The sequence below is a fragment of the Adelges cooleyi genome, unplaced genomic scaffold, assembly GCF_023614345.1.
Source record: "Adelges cooleyi isolate 19-005CV unplaced genomic scaffold, UGA_ACOO_1.1 ACOO_flye_CR_arks_rails_tigmint_CR_PRNA_108, whole genome shotgun sequence".
Classification (NCBI taxonomy): Eukaryota; Metazoa; Arthropoda; class Insecta; order Hemiptera; family Adelgidae; genus Adelges; species Adelges cooleyi.
In genome coordinates this window covers 9,246,846-9,267,093 of record NW_026095761.1, presented here as the reverse complement: position 1 = coordinate 9,267,093, position 20,248 = coordinate 9,246,846, and the positions used below count along the sequence as shown (strand labels likewise).

At 33.7% G+C, this 20,248-nt stretch overlaps 1 protein-coding gene across 1 annotated transcript in view; it reads right to left on the bottom strand.

Annotated features, from left to right (window-relative positions):
• The window catches only part of LOC126839559 (transcription factor Sp9), a 62,894-nt gene that overhangs the window by 9,463 nt on the left and 33,183 nt on the right, over positions 1–20,248 (bottom strand). The gene's annotated exons all lie outside the window — the stretch shown is intronic.

The following is a 20,248-nucleotide window of genomic DNA, read 5'->3' as shown; positions in this document are numbered from 1 at the left end:
TGTTGGTTATTTGTGTTTACTTAACCGGACTAACTCGATCGCATTGTATTATTATAATACTCGTGTCAAGTAAACTCGCGATATTGAGTCTTATAGTGGTTATATTGTAAGACTCGACTGAACGATGCAAATGTATTTTGTCATTCTTGTGAATTCCGGTCAAACGAATACCAAATAACAAATTTAATATTAAAACTGAAGAGTAAAGTACATGTTATACTCGTTGTTATTAAATCAGATCATATCGACTTTGTTCGACTTGACAATAAGTTGATGTGCGGATTTTTGACTTGTTGAATATACTGTGTGTGTATACTCTACTTGTAGATGTTTTATTAATTAAAGACGTGCGCGCGCTTGTGTGTAATTACAAAATAAATTATTTTAAAATAATTACACTATAATATATACGCTGCTGAAAAGTTGATGAATAGGACCTAAGTATGAGTTTTGCCTATATATACGACGACGACCGATCGGCGATCGCATATTTATGTATGTAACACAACCAAGGTCGAAAAATTAAAGAAAAAAAAAATCTAGCTCATTAATCTCATCCTCCGGGCGCAATATACATATTTTACACATGAATAATTTGACGGCACACCATCAAAAGATATTACAACGTACATAGGACCTAGTGTGCATAATCGGAGCCCCGGACCGCCTATAGCTAAAAAAAAAACATGTGTTTTTGGACAAAAAGCATTTAAACATGTCATAAATCCTTTCGTTTGGCATTACTCTCGGTCGCGCCAGATGATCTACTAAAGATCGGTCCAAAGAAATATTATAATTATTATCGAGTGTATAATATACGTACCTATGTATATAAGTACCTACCTATCTACTCGGTACATGCATGTGTGTAATTATTAAATTTTTCGTCACAGTCCGGCAGCTACCTCGATTACGCACCACCCAAAGCCCGTACATATATAGCAGTTATATAAATAATATGTATACATGTATTTATATAAATTGATGTACTTATTATCCATACTTACAGGTACGAGCCAATAAATATAGTATTGTGTTATCGTGCTAAAAAAATACATCACCGAAGTTGCTATTGGCGCTATTATAGTATATATCATTAGTATTGGCGAAAATTCTAACTACTCTTAGATTTTAACCCATTTTTGTATTAATGCAATTATTAGATAGACTTAACGGCGTGTAGGCGCAGGCGCATTTTTCCCTTATATATATAAATATATATATATATATAGAAATCGGCTGTCGCATCCAACATCGACTTGGCACTTTGTGGTCGTATACATATTATTATATGTTATTGATAAATCATAATAATACGATATCTGTACCTGGAGCAGTACACAAGGCAGGTGCCACGCAGTTTTGGCAACGCACGTCAAAAATCACTCAAAAATCTTCACCGCCGATGCTATATATTATACACAGTATTCAACCGTAACGTCCACTTAGAATGATCCGGGTCATTCGGTCCATGACGTGTGCCTCGAAAACGTCAGATTTTTAGATAATATATAATAATGTGCCGCGAAAATCACAATTGTCAAAATAGGCGTCGGCGTTGCACACACACAAAAAAAGAACCTAATCCCTTTGAAGAAAAAAAAATGTAATTATTATATTGCATTTATACAATATAATATATTATTAAAAATATCGAATTAATTTTTTTGTACAAACTCTCTGTAGCTCGTTTAATAATAATCGACAACGGCGGCAATGCCTGCGTGAGAGAGAGGTATCTTTTTCACATATAATTAGTTCTTTAACGTTTCTGGAATAATATATAACAGCCGACGCCGCTTAAGGACATGGCCGACGACGGTAGGTTTAATGTATAATATAAACTATAAAAAAACAATATTACAGTAGCTCGTTGTGGTTGGTTTTAATGCTCATATACAAGTGCAAATATTCATATAAGTACCTGCTGGCGCATATTAATATTTATCATTCTAACACCGTGGATGCCCGGGGTCAGTTTAAAAGTAGTAGTATATTTTATTTTTCTAATTATATTTTGAGTTATTAGTATTGGTTTCGGTGGCGGTGGCGGTTTGTACCTACGTATGACCGGCAGCAACACGGCTAGTAACATACTACTATAAACATAATATACTAAACGAAATAATATAATATATTATACTTTTTTTTTTAAGGAAAAACAGAAGCGGCCGACTGAAACACAGACAGGCGGAACGCTGGTGTTATAAATTGGGTTTGAACTTATAAATATCGAGTTTTTAATAAAGGGAAAATACCGTGTGCGGTGGTTAATTATGTCCGCCGGCTCGGTATTTAGATGCGTTATTTAAATATACATTACACTACTATTATTGTTAATACTATGAATGAGTCCTACCGCACATACGCCGTTCTGCAGCCGCAGTGATTAAGGTGTATAACTCCCGAATAGGTTTATTAAAAAAAACAATATTATTTAAAAAAATCCCCGGGCCTTTTCCCACGGTGAACGGGGCACAAGGACGGGACCACGCGAATGCTAACGCCGTTAGTGTCTATATATATACATACATATTATATTTATTAATCAAAGAAAGAAAGACTAAAATCGATTTTAATCATTGAACCCACAAGATGAGTTCGGGTTGAGTAAAAGTTATATTATATTGTGAGTGTGTACCTAATACAAATCAGTTACCGAAAAGTCAACGGTGCGCCCCTACTGCATAACTACATTATGGTAAAAATGATAAATCCTTAATTTGCGTTCAAAAGCAATTTAGCAATTCAAACGCCCAAAAAAACGTAGGGTTCCGTCCCTCGGGAATGCATAGTGGTATAAGCCATCCCGGGAAAGCGTTAGAGAGCTATAACACGTTATAGATTAATCGAATTTTTTAGTTACCAGTTTAACTCAAATGTCAGTCAGTTCAGTTAGTTGAATGTTATCAACCTAACAAAAATACTTTATTCTTTTTTATGCTCAAACATTTTTTTTTCTTAGATCGTTTTTAAAAGTTACCATTAACAGCTTATCGATGGGTTAATCTGTTCAACTTGAATAGTTTTGTGATTATTTCGCTTAGGATTTTGGCTCAGTTGTCTTCATTTTTTGGGTACAATTTTATAATCTAACGTTAGCTTTCAACTTAACTGAATTAAATGTTATGGACATTTACTCGTAAGTTGTAATTTAATATGGTTTCATTTACAATTAAGTCGAGCCGAATAGGTGTATATGCTTTTAAAAGGAAACCCCGACTGTTTTTATAATAACAATAATTCGATTGGACCGACATTTCGGGTGTACTCTAGAAATCGTTTTCGGTTGTTATAACTTATAGTGTATACCTCAGTATTGTTGTATACATTTATATGTAAGTACTCGCTGTTCAAAAGACATCACGAAACCACCGAACCGGCCGCATTCAAGTGTCAAATCGGTTTGACGGGCGAAACGTCAACAGAGAATTGAAAAGGGGCACAAAATGTCTTCAGAGGAGAATTAAAATCGCGTGCAGCCATGGTTCGATTCGTACGGTCTTCTTTTCCTTTTATATTGACCGCAATTTATTTTGATAGCGCTTGTTCTGAATGCAAGGCGCGCACGTTCCGTCCGCACAACAATGCGGCCGTCTCAATTAGATTTATACTATCAGGGTAGTAGGTTTCTTAACAAAATAGAATAAAAAATCAAAAGCCTCCGAACAATAGACTCGCGGGACGAATTAGCAGCCCCTAGGGTCATGAAATCGTGCGACGGTAATCGAAGGCGGATGTGTATTAAACAGTGTGTCCCGAGGCTCATAAAATATAGTATATCATCAGTTTCCCGTATAGATTAATCGACATAAGATTAATAACATACTAAGATTTTCTACTTAATACTTACAATAAAACCTTGAAAGTTTGCGTTTAAATCCGAAACTGATTTGAATAAACATATGACCCGTGAGGTTACAACATTGGTCAGAATTAATGTCTGACAGTAAATTGCTCGTAGGTGTAGCATGTAACTTAAATGAAAATTATAATCGGTAGTAACTCGGGTGAGCTACAAAAAAAAACTATATGTTCTCTTAATGGTATCCAATTAATGACCAATAACCAATTAAATAATTACCAATAAGTTTGTTCATAAACTCAAAATATATGTATTCACTTTAATGTAGCCGTTAAAGTTTTAGTTTAAAATAACTCCACATTTCCTAACTTAACCTTGGAAATTTTTTAAGTAGAAAGTGTTAATGATTTTTATTTTACAACATAATATGAATCTATTATTTATTAGATCATTTTTATACAAAACTGTCCAGGGGCAACGTATTACGGTTAAGATAAAAAAAACAGCGTGATCTATACGGGTTTTTACCGTTATCATAATATACAATATGTTTCCGTGCCTTTATAGTTTCTCCCAAACGCATCATTGAGATTTGTAAAGGTAAGTGCGGGTGTATACAATATAAAATAAACAACATGCAATCCAACGCATATGCGTTGTGTACTCCTCCCCGTGTGTATAAACCTATATTTCACCCGCAGCCAGGTCGGGCGGTATTTAAGAGACCTACCCGTTGACATTTTTACTTCACCGAAGCCTTTACGTGGAACAATAACTTCCACAATTCGCGGGTCGTCTGCCCTCGTGTAATCCTGTGGAGAACAGTTACATATTATGATACCAACTATTGAACTATAATAATATGTGTAAACGGTATACCGAGAAACACGTCCGATCCGACCGGCGAGGCTGCGGGATTAACAAGGGTTCAAGACGTTTCAAAAGAAGAAGAAAAACAACTAGTAATAACATTGTATAACCGTACACCTAAGTCTAGAAAAATCAAAGGCTACCTAAATGTAATTCCGGTGTACTAGGTTAACACCCACCGCTTCCGAACGGGAACCCGTTCCTTTGTATTACCTACACGTTGTATAACCGTGATCGGTATTCTTTTGGCGCGTTAACACATAATAATAAATGGGTTTTCAAAAAAGAAGCGATTTTCTAATGTCCACGCGCATAAAACGTTCAGGCCGGTCGCATCCTAAGTTATAATATATATTTATATATATTTTTTGGTCTCGCACACAAAAACCGTTTCTCGGACCCTTTCCCACGATGACCGTCGGCCGTCGCAGCTATATATCCATATATAGGACAATCGTTTTGCGGACACATCTCGAGGAGGGTTAAGATCCTACGGTGCTTGACACCCGCCGAGGCGCACACATTCTATGCCAGCGGGAAGCAAAAACGCTTGTGGTGTGTACCAATAGGTACGTGCTACACCACAGGGTTCGTCGTTTGTACTCGATATATAATGTCAAATGCCCCTTTATTGCGTAAATACCCCTTTTTTGTGGTCGTGTGCGTTACACCGTTCATCACATTCTGCACTGCAGATTTCTAATAATATAATAACGATATCTAATATATGTATACATTATTCCAGCCGAAAAGGTCTTCTTGCCCACGTGTACAATATATTAGAGCAATAATCGATTAAAGTTACGAAATATAGTTATATTTTATCAATTAAGTGTTTCCAATTTTTTGGTGAAATATAATTTATATATACCTATCCTGCCCTCTATATAATATATGCTACATGTTACTTTTTAGTCACTCGAGTAAGACTTAAGCGTGGTTTCTCGAAACTAAAATATTTAAATCATGCTTAACGAGTACCTTGTACACATGACTTATTACACGGTTTTATGATTATGTTTATTGAGTAAGGGTTGTTAAACGGTATAGACTCGGATAAAATAATTGAAAAGGTAGCTACTAAAAGAAGTGTTAAAAAAATTGAAATATACTTCGAACAAGATGATTTGTATTACTGGTGTAGTTTCTCATAATCTTCTAGTTATAACTTGTAACGTGTACCAAATGGAAGCTAAGTGAGCAATTTTTTTTTTTCATTCTGGTGGCCCTTTTTATAATATTTCTCTGTAACAAAAAAAAACACTACCTGCCCCTGCACACGACTATTCTGATTACTTTCAATGAACCGTTAAATGTATCTTCACGATAAATGTAAAAACCTACTTGCGTCTACGCTCTACAAGTAATATTCTCTTAATATAAAAACATATAAGAATTATTTTTCGACGAGTCAATTAGTGAATTTTACTATAAAACACTAATACTATTAGAAACCAAAACCCAGTTAGTGTTTTGGACCACAGCATTGGTCAGATGCGGGGAATTATATCATTCTTGCGCTAAAAGCGTACATGATATGATGGAAAACATCATATTATGATGTGATCCAATATCTTATAGATATTGGACCGCGATGAGGGGTCGCGAGCACCGGCTGTAAGATTTCAATTTATCGCGTTCGCCAATAAATTATATAATAAACTGTATAAAACCCTCTTTTACTCCCTCGGTGTCTCTCCGACTACCGCGATCCAATAAATATATATATATAAAGTGGGTAAAACGTGTGACAAAAACTGTTACACAAAAACATTCTCTGCTGCAGATATGACCGCGGTTCTTCCCTTTTGCTCGGACAATATAATAATAATCGTTACGGTGTAAAATGTAGCGAATTTTTTTTCTCCAGATTTTTGCTCCCAGAAAAATACAATATAATTTCTCGAGTCTCGTTTTACGATTCGCACCCCCGCCGGGTCGCCTTTGAACCCGCGCCGACCTGGAATATATTACACATACGCATTTGTATTACATGTACCTTGTATGTATATATTTTACACACACACACACATTAGTTGTAGACATTATATATTATATACATACATCATACGTTCTGACACTTATTCCTTCGGCGGCCTATTGTTTTTTCACCGCGTTGTAACATGTTGTAATGTGTGGGACTTTACAGGGTCGGCGAAAATATTGGGTATAATATTCTATTATATAGTACTACTACTATACTAATAACAATAAATACAAACAACTACGGTATTAGTTTTATTAAATGCCGCCGCGCGATAAGGAAGGTTCAATGCAGTACCCGCAACTCTCTACCATCTTTTTTTTACATAATATCTCTCTTTTAGAGAGAGTCCTTTTATCCAGCTCATTCTTTCACTGTACTCGCATTTCCTCAAGTGTAAATACAATTACACTTGTACTAATTACAACGTTAAATGTTAATTTGAAGTTTAATTTTTCAAATTCGGAGTAATTTAATTCATACTTAATTTATATTATTTATAATAAGTGTCGGTTGCTACTTGCTGATATTCTAAAGTGAGATATCACACTTAATTATACAACAGAGATTGACCAAGTGATGATTTCCAACTATAAACAGTCATGATTTTTTGCTTGAAATCAACACAAATATAAATGAGCTATCTTTGTTTCAACACCTCAAGTTTTCATCCAGACTTTTTAATTTCAAATACGAAGATTAAACTTAGATTACCGCAAAATGATAAATTATTTTGCGACTAAGAAATGAGGTGTAAAGACTTTTAGCACGAGATATTGTGTCTTTTTCAAACATTGGATACGTTTTTGAAGAATGAAGACATTATAGTGCAACGGAATAACTGAAGTTTAGGGTTGTTGACATTTTGTGTTAACACATACTCGCGCACCATAACACATTGACTTTTTGATGAATACAACAAAACGCCAAATAAAAATAATCATTAAAAATATGTAATTAAAGTTATGTAAAAATTCAACCAACATAAGACAGTAGTTTATCAATTTTAAGGAGTCTTATTACAATACTCAAGTTATGAATGATAATATTATAATGATATATTTATATAGGTAGAGTACCTAAAGAATAGCGTCTGAGAGTCTGAGAAGTGGAAAAATCTACTCCCGATGTTCTGTGAACTGTGATTTCTGTAGGAAATATGATGTAATATCAATAATATGTCGGCAGAAGTAAGAAAAACAATCAGACTGCGGTGTTGGATCAAGTATTATACGATAACAATACTTTTAGGCTCAAACTATATTAAGATACCTATGTGCATCTTAAACGACACCGATTATAGTGAACTGTATTATTTTAATTTACATTCTACTGATTATCGACATTATCTTGAACTAGACCAACGGCCAGTGACCACGATTCACACTGCCGCGGTAACCTTCTCGGCCACGACGCCCGAGTAGAGGTTTTTCACGGCGATTACATCACGGTTTAACCCGAAGACAATAAACTGTTTTAGTTGAGTGTTTCGTGTAAAAGTACACAACAGATACTCTTGACGATGATTAATAATAATCCAATAGACTTACCACCGACGTGTTGTACAATGGTCCGCCGGGCACCCGAGATATCGGATAGTCGGCCAACATGTTGTCGAATATATTATATTATCGCTTGAATGATAATAGCAAGTGCAGTGTAGTATTATTCTTATGAGTGCATTCAACGATTTAACACATCAGGCGGACTAAGTGCGGTCACGGCTGATCGACGTCACAAAAACAATAATAATAATAATTACAACAGTCGCGGATCGTGGTCATAGTATATGACCGTTTAAGTATTAATTAAATGTTCAAAAAACCACTGAAAAATGTTTGACTTACGAGTCGGGTCGAACTTGTTTTCAATAATAAATAAAACTCTACTAAGTGATAAGACGTTTGTCCTTTCCGTAGCAAGATACCGTAAGTGAACTGCACACACCGTGGACGCGCTAGACTGTGGCGACGACAGTATGATCGTATCGGACAGTGTGTGTGGACTGGGCTCACGGGTGACGGCTGGACCGGCTTTCTTGCTGCTCCTGCTACAAGTGGGCGGTGCCACATCAGGGTCCGGACGTCCAATGGACGGACACGCCTATGTTTTGTTGTGTACGCTCCCCGCCGCCCCATAAAACCGCAATTAAATAGGGGCGCTCGACCACGCCCGCCGCCGCCTTCCCCCTACTCGATGCGCGCTCGTATCGCACCCTTTGACGGCCGCCGCCTCCTCGTCGACCTCCAACTCCACCTCCACCTATTCCCCACCGATCGCGCGTCCAACGTCACGACAACGCAACGTTACGGCGGTGGCCCCAAAAGTGGCGCCGGTGTCGACAACAACGACCGCCGCGGCGGTGTGCACCGCGACAAGACAAAGACGATCAATATTGGCCGCGCGCGGGGCCTTGATGATAACTTTTTACGTCCGCTGTTTTACAAATTCCGGGTACGTTATGCGGTCGTCGCTCGTCAGCGGTCCGAGTTGATAAACGCCGACCCGGAATCAACCGGGTTCGACAAGCGCAATCGATTAGGATGGGTTCGGGTCGTCCGAGTGCAGACGGTTGGGCGCAATAATTATACTTCTATGTTAATCTTTTTTTTTAATTTCGATAACACCATAAAGTGATATAGAACATTTTTTTAAATAATAGGTATAGAATGTAAATAAAACACCTAATAAATAAACCTATTTGGCAACAATCGTTTAAACCTTCGTTGCGTACAAGTGTATTTCGATAATTACAGTTGTATAAAAAATGTGTAGTCAATATAATATAAGAAGCGAAAAAAATGGTATTTGCTCTCTTAATTAATATAGAACAAAAATAAATATAAAGAAAAATTAATTATTTATTAATTTTTATTATATTAAACAAATAAATAAAAATATAAATACCAAATCGTTGAAAGGAAGTACTTAGTTTTTAAATTATAAATTATTAAAATATATCTTAAAAGTTCTATGTTGTTATATTTAGGGAAAAGGGTCATTTTGTTACACGGGTTGCTAAACTTTTAAACGAATTTTTGTTGACTTTTACTTTCTTTGGACTTGTTTTTTGTGACACGCTTTAGAGTTAGTTCTTCGATTGAATTTGTCATACATTTTTCTTGTGAGTATAGGTATTCATCTATACATAAAATGATGTACACTTCTTTATTATAAGTCCTTTTTTTTTTATTATTTGTGTTCATTTTAATCAAAAGAATTTTTCAAAAATATAATTTCCTTAACACATACCCTTCCTTTAAAGGACAGAACGAAGTTTTTTAAATTCGTTGTTTTTAATTAATTTATTCTATGCAACTTTTAATTTTCAAAGCTATTAAACTGATTACAAGGTCCATATATCTTATGGAGATGCCTCTACTATGTATAGGTACATGTTCCGGTCATTCAAGTCGGTTTTCTTTTTTTATAGAACTATATATAATATTAAATAAGAGCGGGCAGGTCTTATTCTTTAGGCATAAGCTATTTCGACATGACGTATGAACGAGTACAGTATACAAAAAAAAACTATAAAAGACTATATAAACAAACAAATTATTAATTTCGTAATAAAATAACTAAAACACTTTTGTCCCGCGTTTATATGGAATAAAACGCTATGTATTATAGCGGTACATATGATTTTTACTACATATAGTGTAGGTACATCTTCTACATACACGGTATACGAATATAATATTATATCAATGATACGAAATAGCATATAAAAAAACTAATTCGATGACGATTAAAAATATTCTAACTTTTTGTTGTTAAAAAAAAAATAGAAGACAATTATTTTTCCGTTTGATCTTATCGTGTGAAAAAATAACACCTTTTCCATATTATAACGTAGGAACATATTATAATATGTTATAAGTCGTTGTGTACAATAATAATTATGCGATCGCAATGAGCGTGAAATATCATCACATAAACTCGGTTCTAACGTAGATTATATAAGAATACTATACCTAAATACATGTTTTTGTTACCTGATAAATGTAAAAGCGCATAATAAGTGTGTAATACAATTTTTAAACGGACGTTATATTAAGCGCTCCCATTGAATATTATAATTATTTAATTAACCCTAATTATATTATAATATAATTATTATTACTTTAAATAATACCGGTTTTTTTTGTATTCTTAAAATAATTGAGTTTCCACAAGTGAATACGTGAAAAAATACATATTTGGCCCAACTATGTATATATTTCTGTGAAAGTAACGAGTATAATCGATCAAACGACCTGTTTAAATTATAAAAACCCTATGTAGCATAAATGTAGGTATACATTTGTATAAATTAATAATTATAGAATATTATAATTTATAATTATAGTTCGCGGTTTGTGGATTCGAAGATGCATCCTCGACGAGTAAGATTTTTTTTTCATAAATATTTTATTACATATATAATATAGAGTCTTGTCTCATAGTCAAAACGAGTTTGACCACTAAACATGACATTGAATGATGCGACCGAAACCTATGACTTTTTATAGTAAAGTGATGAACTGACATATTATATACTATAGTTTATGCATACTATTATTATACTTGTATGCGATAGTGAAGTAAACAGTGCGTCACATTAAAACTTCTATGTAGCCACCCCGAATTGGTTCAGCGTCTACTTACACTCCAAGTACGTTATTCGGTCACTCGAAAATCCATTAGAGATTTTGTGGAATTCCTAAGAAACGACCGCAATGAAAAAAAATGGACTAGACACAAAAATTATGATTATGATGAAGCTGTGGCTGAGCGTAAAAAAAAAAACAAAACGGGACAAGTTTAGTGTGGATTTAACGACGTCGTCCGGCGTCGTGTGTGTTTAATGACGGACCTTATACCAGAGGCCAATTGAATTTTACAATATTATCATCTGTGTGTACGAACGGCAGCGGCAGAAGTAGCAGAAGCAGCGGCGACCACCGACCAAATTTCTATTGCAATTTCCGCTACCCCTATATTTAAGGCACATTAAACCGGTCGGGTTTCTGTGCATCTTGTAATATACTTTATTTTTTAGTTAATGGGCATATCATCGCCGGGGCCACGATGCGGAATGGAAAAAAAAACACCGCTGCCGACACAAGAAGAAGAGGAAATCATTTGTCCTCCAACCGTAATACATCTATATAATATTATATCTACTTATATATATATATATACTGTACAGCGGTCGTCTGGGACCGATTTTTCAACTCTCCGGTTAATGACGGACCCAAAGGCGCCACGGCGCATACAAGCTCGTTAACCAAACATTAAGCGACTCTCCAATGCCTCCCCTCGCCCACCCCAGCGACGTTACACAAAATACACAATATCACACTATACACATATCTACACCCGCATACCGTGTATATGTTTTAACCACATCGGGTAGGTGTACATTACAAGTTATGTGCGCGCACATATTTATATATAATAAATATATGTATTATACGTATATATGGAGTGTATTTCATTTTCGTGTGTTTTTTTAATAACGTCAGATAGCTTCGACATAATTAATTTAGTGTAATCAATTTTACAGCGGCTCGTGTCCATGTATACAGTATATATATATAGAATGCGTAGACTTGTAGTTGGCAATCTGTAAACTATACACCCACACCTAATAACTAAACGGTATGTAATTTTGGATCTCGTGATATCCGTCCAAAGGGAAAATAGCGCCAAATATAATATACACTAGTGCTAGACGTGGAAAAATCGACCACCGTTAACGACAAAACTAATATTAAGTATTATGTGTGTGTGTGCTCGGACATCGCGTTACATGGGGCCGTTTGGTTCGTTTATATTATTAAAACACGACAAGATTGTATCAATGAGCTCGCCTCGAATTTAATCAAATCTACACCCACGAAATGCTTTCCTTCCCCCTCCCCTCCTCTGGATTATTTATGTACCAAACACCTACATATAGGTAAGGGTTTTTGTTAAAATTTCATAAAATAAAAAAAACAGAATGGCGCGCAATAGTCATGACTTGCAACGTGGTCAGTGCTAAACTGGTGCCAAAGTGGGACGGACGTCTTAAATGTTACACAATTTGTGACACGCCATACGGGAAATTGCAAATTGTATAAAAAAAGAAAAAGGTAGCTCTGCTTTGCCCAGTCAATGAGTAACCACTGCCTATAGACAGCGAAGAAGTTTTTTCTAAATTTTGCTTGTAAACAATGTATTTTGCATTAACGACCTAAGGTTATAGGGTTTAGATTTGGTTTGTTGAATTTCAGCACTTGCGTTTTCATTGACTCGACGTGCTATACCCAAAATATGTTATCAAATTATTCACATAATATTATACTGTCGCAGCTTATAAACGCAAATCATATCGCTTTATTCCATACTATATATTTGGGGTGGATCACCCTAATTCCCGCTCGACCCTACTTTATCCGCAACTATAATATATCTCCATCTACTCCAGACACCTTTAATTCTTTATTTAAACATCCATCCACTTCTTACACGGTCTGACTGAATACATCAAATTACTCTATTCTAATCTCTCTTGTACTTTTGTTTACAGTTTCATTACTAAAATCCGATTAAATCTATTGTTGTGCTATCATATTATACACCCCAAAATCTAAAATTTCATTTTTATCATAGACGACAAATTATTTGTCACACAACAACACACCTCTTTCCGTCTCATCCAAAAACGTTTTATTTTAATTGCCATACTTACATATAATCCAAACTACTTAAAATGCTCAACTCTATTTAACACTTGTTTTCCTAGTATAGGTACCCATTTCCATGAGCGAAATTTCACACATCAGAAAATCCTATTTCCACACAACTTATAAGGTACAAAACACAAACAGTTCTGGGTGTGCTTATTTAAAAACAAATGGTGTCTATGTTCTATTTTCCGCCCTTAAAATCCTCAAACTCTCAGTTCAGTCAAAATCAACAGGCATTATGTTTTACCAGTTAGATATTTCTCAAACCTTTTATGTTCTATATATGCCTTCCTACGTTACAATAGTTCATCTCCTGATACGTACTTTGCTGCCTATTTTAAACGTATCATAGTATATATACGTGATATATGTATGTACTATGATATGTATGTATCTTATTTGTAATTATCAATATGTCAAAACTATGTTTATGTGTGAATTATACAATTGTAATGTAGCTAGCTATTGGGCTACCAGCTCGTACTCATAAAAATAAATATATCACTTGTACCTCTTGTATCTGACAACTTGTCTTATGATGGCGTACTTACGCGCTATGATAACGATGGGCGACGGTAAAACATAAATATTGGTGCGTGTATTATCATTTGTATTTATACACATATAGTTATAATATATACAGTAATACATATATGTACCACTTAAACGGGTGTAAGCGAAATTATAGTGTTATGTAAGCACGGTTTTCGCGTAACTCGCTAGACATAAACAATTGTCGAATTTTAGGGAAACATGCTCGTCGACGGCCGATGATAAATAAATTGGCACACTTAATGATAATAATATTATTATTATAACGTGGCTCATGCTATACCGTCTTGGTTGGGGCGGGGTTATAGACGCGCACAGTGTATATTTAAATGGGTGTGCTGTTCAGACGCGTGTATAATAACAACGTTTGTATGTGTAGCTAAAATAGTATAAACAAAAATAATAACAATATTATAGTAATTATATTATATATAATATATATTAATTCATTTTCTTTTTTACAAAATAACTTATTATGTATTATTACCATGTATACGTTATATTATTTGACGAGCCACCGTGTGTTGTATTGTTGAATGTGCGTGAATATTGGTAAATATTATGTACAAGAGTAAAATGTATGTTATTTTATTTTTGAACGGAACAAGCGCGTGCCTACCGCCTACCACAGTAGGATAATACAAGCCACCACACCTCCCAAATGACACGCTGTCCAAACGCCATCCACACCGAGTGTAATATTAAGTATGAAACTCAGCGTTTACATTAGAAGAAAAAATAAGTACTGATTAAAATTTTAAATCCTTATCAAATCGTTATTGTGCAACTCGTGTTCAGCACAAGTAATAAAATATTTTAAAACAACCGAACAGTTGATGCACGCGCACCACAATGTTTTAATAATAAAAAATATTTATAATAATATTGTGATTGCTGTCTACTCTGTAGCGTCCCGCGGCGAAAAGTCATAAACGCCTAAGTACAGCTACCGAATTTGAAGCTGCCCCTTTAAACACCCCCGCAAAACGTTTTCAGTTGTATAAATTATACAACATATTTACAAGTTACAACCAAGCTGCGAAAATACATTATTTTCGGTTTTCACGATTACTTGTATTGTTGTTATTTTATAAGTTAATAATATCAACCGCGCATCCTCGACAAATTGTTTTAGATTATATTTTGTAATGTTTCTTTCACACTGTCGTACAACGCGTACAAAACGCAGCAAACCACATATTTTTCAAAATTAGTCCTTACTTCTTACAAAACGCGAAATTGTCCTATGACATTATGACAAACACACGCAGCATGTTCAACTAAAGTCGAGAACCCTATTGTAGGAAATATCACTAAAATACTTAAAAATTATGTTAAATAAGTATTGGCCGTTTCTAATTTGTTACCATTCCGTTTATACTTTTACGTTTTAAAAATGTTTTCTGTTAGACTGTGTAGATTGTAAGTTGTTGTTATATTTTAGAAAAAACCAAGATATAAAATAATTAAATATTGTGTTTAAATATCATCCAGTATACATAGGCCTACGGTTACATGATTATACATTAACTATATATTTCTTTATACAAACTAGAAACACTAAAAAGATGTAAGTACAAGTATGGTTTTTAGATGGTATCGGACGGGTACAACTTACAATGACTATATTATTATTATATAATATTGACGGATAACGTGCAACCAGAATTAGGCGTAGGAGTGTGCGTTAAACGGGATGCGCATCAAAACAATATTATACAATAAAAAATAATAGGATCCGGTCGGCTGTCGAATTATTGTATTTGATGTGTCAAAACACCGAAATGTTGGTTTCTAATGCGTGCGGTCCTTTATAGGTACATGTACCCAAGTGACGACTGACACATAATGGGAAGTAACAAATTAAGAAATATCATACTTATGGGAGGTGGTAGATAACAAACAAAACAACGAAAGAAAAAAAATAACTCCTTACATATAACAATACCGCCATATTTAAGTCTATAAAAACACATGCCTTCACTGTAAATACATTGTTTCTTAAAAAAAACTATTCCCATAACAAATTATGTTAATTGAACGAATTACAGAACATTAACTGTGGTCTTACACAAAAGTGTTAAAATATAATGATGCCGGTTTCCTTGAACGGTTCATACAAAGTATAAAATATCTGTAATTTTAACATTTTACAAGGTTTGTGCGTTTATTTTTGCGACACGGTTAAAACAATTTAAACAACATTGTGTATTATATTTTTTATTTAAAATTTTTTAAATCACAGTTCTGAAGTTTTGTTTATAACTAATCCTAAAACTTTATTCTTTCCTAAAATTATAATAAAAAAATATAATAATAATTCACACTTACTTTAGGAATAAAAAAAATATTTAAGTATTAACTTGAGTTGTTTCTTTATATGAAAGACTTAGTAGCTTAACGAGTAAAATGTTAATTTAAAGTAAATATTATCAATTATTAAGTACTCGTAATTATTTAGAGCAGCCAGTATTGTTTAGACATTATTTCTAGCCTTAATAAATAATGCTATATCATCGACGTCGGCAACTATATTATGTATGTATTTTATTTGTGTTACATAATAGTTATACCTAGCCTAAGATATGTATACAAAATCCGTGACCTTCGAATAATGATTATGGTAATTTTTCTAATAATAAACTTTTGATTGTGGTTTTCGAATAAACAATAATCTAATATTTACTTGACATATTTTTTAAAGTTAAAATATTATAATATATGTATTTTAAATTTCTTGTACTCGCGTGTGAACACACATAATTTACTCTTTACAGCATCAAACCACACATACGCCCAATGCCGTTTAGGTAATTTGTATAAATTATGATAACATAACTACTATCTTTCCGAAAATTGCAATAAATCTCATTATTTATTATGCTAGTATCATAGTTATATTATAAATACAACACACAACCAGTGGTCTGTAGGTCATGAGTTTTTTGGTTCAACATTCTAATCGAGGTATGGCCTCTTTTTGTGAAGTAAGTATTAAGACTGTATTTTGTGACACGACAATATTATTATCCGATCACCCGTTTAGCGTCGGTATAATACCGCAGTAATGAATTACGGTTTAGATGATCCATTAAACGTTTTGTATTCGGCAAATGGGTCGTTTTTATTCGACATGTGCATACTAGTACAACACAAAATAATACTACTAGAAAATTAAAAGCGTGACCGCAAAATCGGCAACGTGCTCGTTTAATAATTATATTGATAGTCGAGTATGCGGCTCATAAATAAATATGATGCTACACTGACATTGCTGACAACAATATATCACAGACCAGTGAGCCTATACACAAGTGATTTATGGTGGACCGTCAAAACTTAAGGGGTACGTGAAAATTTCGAGGGGGGTGCGGCCACCGGCGGCGTCGGCGTTATTGAGAACTGGGGCAAGGGGGGGGGGGGTAGGGGTTAATGAGTTTGCGTCATAAATTTCACCGGCATAAAAACGGGACCGCGACCGATTTTGGTTTTACGAGCCCATAAAAATAATTTAATATGCTCGTTTAGTACACGCATACACACTGGTTTTGGCGTACCCACACACACGTACACACAGCCGGCCAACTTGAATGTTTCAATACGATCATCTGCGCAAGCACAACAATTTACTCGGAGAGTAAAGGGAAAGAGTTTGTGCGCGAAGAAACGGCCGAGTGAAATAATTATCGCAAACTACAACGAGATGGTTGGGCAAAAAGAGATTTTCGGTTTCAGGTTTGTCCGAAAAACGGCACTAAAAGAGTTGCAGATAATTTTTTACCCACATAAAATTCCACACGCTTGTTTGTAGTATACTTGTGACTTGTGTATAATTATTGTGTACGTGCCCGAGAGCTGAAAATATAACAAAAAACTGAGAACTGTAAATTGGTATCACGTAATAGGCAATTATATTGGCATTGTATAGTGCTAAGACAAAAATATATGTTCTTTTTTGTCCGGTCAGGTGTGGTAATTATGTAAGCAAAGGGGGCAAGTCTAAATGCAATGTTTTAATAAATATAAACCACCGGTTTTTAGCTTTAGTTGAAAACTTTCAATAATCAAATTATGACATTGATTAATGCAATTATAATATCCATCACAAAATTAAATAAAACTAACAAAAGTTGATAGTTTTTTTTTAATGTTAAATGCTTTCGTTAATAAATATCCTACTCGACCCTATGTCTTTATTTTAAGGTCCAATATAGAACATTTAAAATGTGCAGTTGACTTTACAAAAAAAGTGTACTTAAGAAATAAGTATAGATGTATATTATAATAATATAATTATGTATAGCCCTAATTTTACTTTTTGATAATATTTAGTTTAAATATAAATTTGTATTTTTTTAAGGAAGTTGGCTACGTACATTTAACAAATTTCTTGTATAAACCTTTAGAAATATTACAGTATGCATTATTTTTATAGACTCTTGTAATATTTTTATAAATCTTTTCAATTATTAGCACAAGAGTTCCTTTTTTTTGTATACAAAAAACAAACAAAAAAGGGATAAATTACACTTTTACTGTAGTTAATTTCTAGGTTGCTGCTGTGTAAGAGTGAATAAACAAACAGTCATCAGGTAGGTATGTGAAAAATAATTGCACCATATTGTTAATACAATATTGCCTATTGGTATCAATGGCAACTAACCTTATTCAACTTAACCTAACCTAACCTAAGAGAAAATAAAATAAAAACAATTTTAAACATATTTTGGCATCACAATGATTTTTATCGATATTTAATATTTATACCACCCACAGACTCAAACACAAAGCGATTATAATTTTTAACACAAATGGCAAGCCATTAGCCATTTTACTGACTACGAATTAACATATTATATAATAACTTCTATTTATTATAATTAAGAATAGATAAAAATATTAATTTTAAATGTGTATGGTTAAAGAGCTGAATATTGTTGACCATTTGACAAAACTATATTTAATCTGAATATATCGTTCCTTTCAAAATGTTAAGTGCCTATAAAATATATTGAATAAATATTGTGTAGTTTGAAAATTATGTAGTTAAAATGTTAAAAATATTAAAAAGGGTGGTTGCGACCCTCCCACGGTTTGGTTTATCTACAATAAAAAATAGATGTGCAGTTAGAACAAAATTCTTACTGTAAATCCTGCGTACTATCAGTTTTAAAATTCACTCATATTGTTAGTTTATATCGCATACAGAACATTATGACAGTGAGTAATTTTACATACAGTCTGGATGTAAATATTAGCTCATCCTCGTTGATTTTTGAATAATGTATTTTATAATTACATGAGGTGATTGATTGACTTAGAGAATTAAAGAGAAAATTACATTATAATATACTATATAAATTATAATGTCTAGTCATTTCCGTACCGACTTCATAATATACCTAACCGATGCTCGTTAAAAGTAATTCGTATATTTTTATTTTGAAATTCCTAACTATTACACACCTAATCGTCATTTCCTTTAGTTAAACATTGCGTACCGCGCACCCTTTTATTTCAGAAATTTTCGTTTATTTAAATTATAATGATAATATAATAACTCCATTAATGAAAATTCGGCGAACCGTGACTTTTCCAACATTTAAATTTAACAAACCCTTCGCTCGGCCCTAAAGTAAAACGACCGTCCGCTAGGCGCTATTATAGGTTTTTACACTTATTATGAATTAACAATATTTGTCACTTTGTACAATATACAAACTATCTAAAAAAAAAAAAAACGAGCGTTGCGGCAGGTTTATGATTAATTGTTTATAATAAATATAAAACTGAAAACAATTATCGTTTTTGAAATTTGTCAAAGGAAAAGTAATGGGAAGTTGTGAAAAAATGTAGAAACGTAAACTTGCGACCTGTAGACCAGTTGGAAGCTAATTATAAAAATAGGCTAATTCAAATGAATAAATGTTGTGTACCTGACCAACGCAGTTGGTTTTTTTTAAAGGGTGTCTACACTAACATTAATTAAAGCGTTTTCCTAAATAAAACTTAACACTAAACCAAATTGTGTAAGCTCATATATTAATTTAGCAATGAAGTATTTATTTAGTTATTACATTTTTTTCAACTTTTATTACGCTTATAGGCGGCACCATTTGTATACAAAAACATATGTTTCTACTTCGAATAGGAACTAGAATAGTTACTGAGAATAGTACCTAGGTACGATTATTTATAAAAAAATATTTGAATTGTTTATAACAAGTAGCCACACATATGAAATGTAACTAACCTTGGAGTTGTTTTTTTTAAGAAAATACATTTCTTTTAATGTCATAATCAAATAACACACACTAG